Source organism: Lissotriton helveticus, chromosome 5_1 (genome assembly GCF_964261635.1).
Source record: "Lissotriton helveticus chromosome 5_1, aLisHel1.1, whole genome shotgun sequence".
Classification (NCBI taxonomy): Eukaryota; Metazoa; Chordata; class Amphibia; order Caudata; family Salamandridae; genus Lissotriton; species Lissotriton helveticus.
The window spans coordinates 1,223,934,414-1,223,942,298 of record NC_136065.1 but is presented as its reverse complement, the minus strand read 5'-3'; the positions used below and the strand labels follow the sequence as shown (position 1 = coordinate 1,223,942,298).

General features: G+C 43.1%; 2 non-coding genes across 2 annotated transcripts; both read right to left on the bottom strand.

Annotated features, from left to right (window-relative positions):
- Window positions 1-3,764: 3,764 nt before the first annotated feature.
- TRNAQ-CUG (transfer RNA glutamine (anticodon CUG)) lies at window positions 3,765-3,837 on the bottom strand. The gene has a single exon. It is a non-coding gene; the product is annotated as a tRNA-Gln (tRNA).
- A 3,325-nt stretch (window positions 3,838-7,162) lies between these two features.
- On the bottom strand, window positions 7,163-7,235 carry TRNAR-CCG (transfer RNA arginine (anticodon CCG)). Its single transcript has one exon. It is a non-coding gene; the product is annotated as a tRNA-Arg (tRNA).
- Window positions 7,236-7,885: the final 650 nt, after the last annotated feature.

The following is a 7,885-nucleotide window of genomic DNA, read 5'->3' as shown; positions in this document are numbered from 1 at the left end:
GTGTCAGTGGTGAGTTATTTGATAGACGCAAACAGTTGTTTTGAGAAGTTTGCGTCTGCCTCAATTTTGTTGGGGAAGTAGGCTGATTTTTCCTTGTGAGACATCATCTAATATCTAGATAGACATATCTTATATTTTACCTTTTCTGAGTCGCAGTATCTGACTCTCTCCATCTTTTCTCTTGTCTCCTGCAGAACTGTTTAAGTGTCCTTATGTCATCAGAGAACCATAGGCAGGTAGATGATCTCATTTGATCTTGGTCCTTTTCACAGGTGCCAAGATGGTGCTGGCCAAGTTTGGCTCGATTGTCTTTCATCTTGCTGGAGACAATTACATGACCTTCATGATTATGCTAATCTAGATACCACCATAATCACAATATGGCCATTTAAGAAAATATCATACGACCCAGGTGGGACTCGAACGCACAATCCCCAGCTTCGGAGGCTGATGCCTTATCTATTAGGCCACTGGGCCTTGCTGTAAAGAAGAGATAAGAGAACAATCATATCTGAAGAAAAGGACTATTATCAAACATCCTGCAGAGAGCATTAGGAGACTAAAAGTTACATCTTAACAGCACACTGACCACATCCAAAGAGTCAGTATGCCAATGGGAAGTAATTAAAGCATGGCAGGGGTAAGAAGCCAGGAATGGAGATATACTGACTTTACAAAACACTTCAGGTCCTGGCATTGTGGTTATTGCTTCTAGATTAGATTGTGTAGAACAGAGTGTCTGCCCTGCCTCCGGAATAATAAGCCATGGGCAGTCTGACATCAAAATGATAGATATTCTTATAAGAAGGCAGGGGCGGCAGGTAGAGATACACCCTGTAAACTAAGTGTGATTTCATGACTCCCTATTGTTTTATAAATTCACTCTTGTAATGGCCCAAAGAAGATGTTGGCATACTAGGGTGCACTGTAATACCAGTAAACAATGAAGGGAAAGGGTCAAGCAGGCAAACCCTCTCTTCAAGGGTGAGGATGGTGACATTTGAACTCACAGATTGCAGTTTTATCCAGGGAAGATGGTGTCCTCTGAACTAAGGTAAAGATTCTCCCTACGGGAGGTTGGTGGCCTCGGCATCAAGGAGCAGCATCTCTCTGAATACGGAATCTGAAACTCAAGGACAGTCATTACTTTGATGAATAAGTGGGGCCTCTCGATTCAAGGGAAGTCAGATCTCTGATGACTGGGACCAATGGATTCAAGGATGGTCAGCTCTCTGATGACTGGGGCCAATGAATTCAAGGATGGTCAGCTCTTTGATGTCTTGATGCTGGCCTCTGTACTCTTCGGATGGAGATTCCCATACAAGCAGAGATGTGCGACAGTGTATCCATTTTTCTACACAGAATTTGTTAAATTCCTTAAACATTGTCTGGCATTACACAAAACAGCAATGTCAGAGGGAAATGTTTTTTCCGGGTTCTTGCATGACATTGTTTAAGCAAACGCACCCCTCATGTGAAAACAACTCTCCAAATAAAACAGGAAACAAGCACTAACACAAATTGTCTTTCTGCAACACATTTTCATTGTAAACCACTCTCCCTCAGACATATTGTGAGACGTATTTGGCAAGTTGCACTCTTCTTAAAAAATGTTAGGCAAAATTGCCTCAGTTGACATTTTGATAAGACTGAAGAATTACACAAACATGTAGGATTTCAGAAGCATAACTTAAAGTTTGCCCAGCCCCAGTGGCAGAGGATCGTAGATGTCCAATGGACTGCACTGATGGAAGTTCCCAGAAGAATATAGAGAGTGGGCGTAGCTCACAAAGGAGGTTTTGGAAAGCAGCGATGTACCTGACTCGTGTCCCTATCAAAATATAATTTTGATTCATTATCTTCTACGTTCCTCTGTATTCCATAGTTAAACTGTGATATCCCAGTGTGTTTCCACAACCAGTACTGAAGGTTCTGCTGGTTGGCATCAATGATTGCATTCAGTGATGTTTCAATGAGTAAACACAAATAAAAGAATTTTCTTTTTTAAATTATTTACCGATGCATATTCCCTCAAACCAAGGGGTGCCGATCTCTGGAGAGCACACAGTCAACTCTCAAATTTCTAAAGAGAAGAAGGTCACCTTGGATGTAAAGGGAAGCTGCCAATGTTAAATGTGATGTCAGAATATAAGGGAAGGGATTCCTTGGAGAGAATGTGATGACTTCTGAATCTGTAGAAAGGTCTCTCTGCAGTGTGGATTTGTTACCACTGTATTTAAGTCGGTCGTCTGCAGAGATGCAGCTGACCTTTGTATGCCAGGAAGCAAGATTTCTAAATGGAGAAGAGGAACGGCTAAAGCGAAGGAGTACACCACCTGAGCCCCAATCAGCAACACCTCTGTTTTACTAGAGTTGAGTTTGCGGCATTTCATAGCTATCGGCAGACTGACTGCCTTCTTGCAGTCACAGATTCTGATGGCAACATCCGTGTCCTCAATAGCGAGTGAAACAATGATTTGCGTGCCGTCAGAATATGATGTCAATGCAACACCATGAGATCAAATCAGTAGTGCCAAAGGGGTGACATATTTTATAGAGTAGGGCTAAGTGAGGACCCCTGGGGGACCCCACAGGGAAGAGAGAAAGAAGTAGAGATAAAGTCACCAAGTCTTACTGGTTGCTCTTGACCAGTGAGGTACGAGTTTAACAACTCCCAACCTGTTCTGGTCACCCATATCCTACCCAAGCGATCCATCAGCAGCCCGTGATTTACAATCTCAAAGACTGCTGACAGATCAAACAGGATCAGGGCGGCTCTGCTTCCCTGATCAAGTGACATACTCATCTGCTCAGTCACTTTAATATGGGCAGTTACCGTAGTGTGCTCGGCACGAAAGCCAAATTGGTTGTTAGTGAGAATTTGCTCCACCTAATGTTTGTCCTGCACCTTTACAATGGTCATGGCCGGCAGTGGAAGACAGGAGATGGGTCGATAGCTGCAAGGGTCTCGTTGATCGAGGTATGATTTTTTAAATTAATGTTAAAGCCAACTCTGCTTCCAGACTGAATGGAATACTCCTGACTGGCACATTATTTGGATAATGTCAGCCAGTATTGGCCCAATAGTCTGTGCGGCAAGTATGGCAACTATAGGAGGGCAAGGGGTGCATGGCGAGCCCAATTTAGAGGTTTTGATCAGTTTCGTAAGCTCAAACATAGAAGGTGGTATGAAGTGGCTAAGCGAGGAACCCATATCAGTTTGAATTGGAAATAGCACAGCTGATGAGGATGTAGTTGTAAGAGAGGAGAAGAGTATTGTAAACGTCTTTAACTTGGAGGCAGAAGGCCTCCGCCACAGAGTTACTAAAGGATTGCCTACAGTATTTAGGCAAGGAGGAAGTGTCAGTGGTGAGTTATTTGATAGACGCAAACAGTTGTTTTGAGGAGTTTGCGTCTGCCTCAATTTTGTTGGGGAAGTAGGCCGATTTCTCCTTGTGAGTCAGCATCTAATATCTGGATAGACATACCTTATATTTTACCTTTTCTGAGTCGCAGTATCTGACTCTCTCCATCTTTTCTCTTGTCTCCTGCAGAACTGTTTAAGTGCCCTTATGTCATCAGAGAACCATAGGCAGGTAGATGATCTCATTTGATATTGGTCCTTTTCACAGGTGCCAAGATGGTGCTGGCAAAGTTTGGCTCGGTTGTCTTTTATCTTGCTGGAGACAATTACATGACCTTCATGATTATGCTAATCTAGATACCACCATAATCACAATATGGCCATTTAAGAAAATATCATACAACCCAGGTGGGACTCGAACCCACAATCCCCAGCTTCAGAGGCTGCTGCCTTACCCATTAGGCCACTGGGCCTTGCTGCAAAGAAGAGATAAGAGAACAACAATATCTGAAGAAAAGTACTATTATTAAACAGCCTGCAGAGAGCATTAGGAGACTAAAAGTTACATCTTAACAGCACCCAGACCACATCCAAAGAGTCAGTATGCCAATGGCAAGTAATTAAAGCATGGCAGGGGTAAGAAGCCAGGAATGGAGATATACCGACTTTACAAAACACTTCAGGTCCTGGCATTGTGGATATTGCTTCTAGATTAGATTGTGTAGAACAGAGTGTCTGCCCTGCCTCCGGAATATTAAGCCATGGGCAGTCTGACATCAAAATGATAGATAATCTTATAAGAAGGCAGGGGCGGCAGGAAGAGATACACCCTGTAAACTAAGTGTGATTTCATGACTCCCTATTGTTTTATAAATTCACTCTTGTAATGGCCCAAAGAAGATGTTGGCATACTATGGTGCACTGTAATACCAGTAAACAATGAAGTGAAAGGGTCAAGCAGGCGAACATTCTCTTCAAGGGTGAGGATGGTGACATTTGAACTCACAGATTGCAGGTTTATCCAGGGAAGGTGGTGTCCTCTGAACTGAGTTAAAGATTCTCCCTACGGGAGGTTGGTGGCCTCGGCATCAAGGAGCAGCATCTCTCTGAGTAGGGAATCTTAAACTCAAGGACAGTCATTACTTTGATGAATAAGTGGGGCCTTTTGAATCAAGGGAAGTCAGATCTGATGACTGGGCGCAATGGACTCAAGGATGGTCAGCTCTCTGATGACTGGGGCCAATGGATTTAAGGATGGTCAGCTCTCTGATGACTGGGGCCAATTGATTCAAGGATGGTCAGCTCTTTGATGTCTTGATGCTGGCCTCTGTACTCTTCGGATGGAGATTCCTATACAAGCAGAGATGTGCGACAGTGTATCCATTTTTCTACACAGAATTTGTTAAATTCCTTAAACATTGTCTGGCATTACACAAAACAGCAATGTCAGAGGGAAATGTTTTTTCCGGGTTCTTGCATGACATTGTTTAAGCAAACGCACCCCTCATGTGAAAACAACACTCCAAATAAAACAGGAAACTAGCACTAACACAAATTGTCTTTCTGCAAGACATTTTCATTGTAAACCACTCTCCCTGAGATATATTGTGAGACGTCTTTGGCAAGTTGCACTCTTCTTAAAAAATGTTAGGCAAAATTGCCCCAGGTGACATTTTGATAAGACTAAAGAATTACACAAACATGTAGTATTTCAGAAGCATAACTTAAAGTTTGCCCAGCCCCAGTGGCAGAGGATCGTAGATGTCCAATGGACTGCACTGATGGAAGTTCCCAGAAGAATATAGAGAGTGGGCGTAGCTCACAAAGGAGGTTTTGGAAAGCAGCAATGTTCCTGACTCGTGTCACTATCAAAATATGATTTTGATTCTTTATCTTCCACGTTCCTCTGTATTCCATACTTAAAATGTGATATCCCAGTGTGTTTCCACAACCGGTACTGAAGGTTCTACTGGTTGGCATCAATGATTGCATTTAGTGATGTTTCAATGAGAGAACACAAATCAAAGAATTTTCTTTTTTTAATTATTTACCGATGCATATTCCCTCAAACCAAGGGGTGCCAATCTCTGGAGAGCACACAGTCAACTCTCAAATTTCTAAAGAGAAGAAGGTCACCTTGGGTGCAAAGGGAAGCTGCTAATGTTAAATGTGATGTCAGAATATAAGGGAAGGGATTCCTTGGAGAGAATGTGATGACTTCTGAATCTGTAGAAAGGTCTCTCTGCAGTGTGGATTTGTTACCACTGTATTTAAGTCGGTCGTCTGCAGAGATGCAGCTGACCTTTGTATGCAAGGAAGCAAGATTTCTCAATGGAGAAGAGGAACGGCTAAAGCGAAGGAGTCAACCGCCTGAGCCCCAATCAGCAACACCTCTGTTTTACTAGAGTTGAGTTTGCGGCATTTCATAGCTATCGGCAGACTGACTGCCTTCTTGCAGTCACAGATTCTGGTGGCAACATCCGTGTCCTCAATAGCGAGTGAAACAATGATTTGCATACCATGAGAATATGATGGCAATGCAACACCATGAGATCAAATCAGTTCTGCCAAAGGGGTGACATATATTATAGAGTAGGGCTAAGTGAGGACCCCTGGGGGACCCCACAGGGAAGAAAGAAAGAAGTAGAGATAAAGTCACCAAGTCTTACTGATTGCTCTTGACCAGTGAGGTACGAGTTTAACAACTCCCAACCTGTTCTGGTCATTCATATCCTACCCAAGCGATCCATCAGCAGCCCGTGATTTACAGTCTCAAAGACTGCTGACAGATCAAACAGAATCAGGGCGGCTCTGCTTCCCTGATCAAGTGACATACTCATCTGCTCAGTCACTTTAATATGGGCAGTTACCGAAGTGTGCTCGGCACGAAAGCTGAATTGGTTGTTAGTGAGAATTTGCTCCACCAAATGTTTGTCCAGAACCTTTACAATGATCATGACCGGCAGTGGAAGACAGGAGATGGGTCGATAGCTGCAAGGGTCTTGTTGATCGAGGTAAGATTTTTTAAATTAATGTTAGAGCCAACTCTGCTTCCAGACTGAATGGAATACTGCTGACTGGCACATTATTTGGATAATGTCAGCCAGTATTGGCCCAATAGTCTGTGCGGCAAGGATGGCAACTATAGGAGGGCAAGGGGTGAATGGCGAGCCCAATTTAGAGGTTTTGATCAGTTTCGTAAGATCAAACATAGAAGGCGGCATGAAGTGGCTAAGAGAGGAACCCATATCAGTTTGAATTGGAAATAGCACAGCTGATGAGGATGTAATTGTAAGAGAGGAGAAGTTATTGTAAAGGTCTTTAACTTTGAGGCAGAAGGCCTCCGCCACAGAGTTACTAAAGAATTGCCTACAGTATTTAGGCAAGGAGGAAGTGTCAGTGGTGAGTTATTTGATAGACGCAAACAGTTGTTTTGAGAAGTTTGCGTCTGCCTCAATTTTGTTGGGGAAGTAGGCTGAGTTTTTCCTTGTGAGTCAGCATCTAATATCTAGATAGACATATCTTATATTTTACCTTTTCTGAGTCGCAGTATCTGACTCTCTCCATCTTTTCTCTTGTCTCCTGCAGAACTATTTAAGTGTCCTTATGTCATCAGAGAACCATAGGCAGGTAGATGATCTCATTTGATCATGGTCCTTTTCACAGGTGCCAAGATGGTGCTGGCCAAGTTTGGCTCGATTGTCTTTCATCTTGCTGGAGACAATTACATGACCTTCATGATTATGCTAATCTAGATACCACCATAATCAAAATATTGCCATTTAAGAAAATATCATACGACCCAGGTGGGACTCGAACCCACAATCCCCAGCTTCGGAGGCTGATGCCTTATCCATTAGGCCACTGGGCCTTGCTGCAAAGAAGAGATAAGAGAACAATCATATCTGAAGAAAAGGACTATTATCAAACAGCCTGCAGAGAGCATTAGGAGACTAAAAGTTACAACTTAACAGCACACTGACCACATCCAAAGAGTCAGTATGCTAATGGGAAGTAATTAAAGCATGGCAGGGGTAAGAAGCCAGGAATGGAGCTATACTGACTTTACAAAACACTTCAGGTCCTGGCATTGTGGTCATTGCTTCTAAATTACATTGTGTAGAACAGAGTGTCTGCCCTGCCTCCGGAATAATAAGCCATGGGCAGTCTGACATCAAAATGATAGATATTCTTATAAGAAGGCAGGGGCGGCAGGTAGAGATACACCCTGTAAACTAAGTGTGATTTCATGACTCCCTATTGTTTTATAAATTCACTCTTGTAATGGCCCAAAGAAGATGTTGGCATACTAGGGTGCACTGTAATACCAGTAAACAATGAAGGGAAAGGGTCAAGCAGGCAAACCCTCTCTTCAAGGGTGCGGATGGTGACATTTGAACTCACAGATTGCAGGTTTATCCAGGGAAGATGGTGTCCTCTGAACTAAGGTAAAGATTCTCCCTACGGGAGGTTGGTGGCCTCGGCATCAAGGAGCAGCATCTCTCTGAATACGGAATCTGA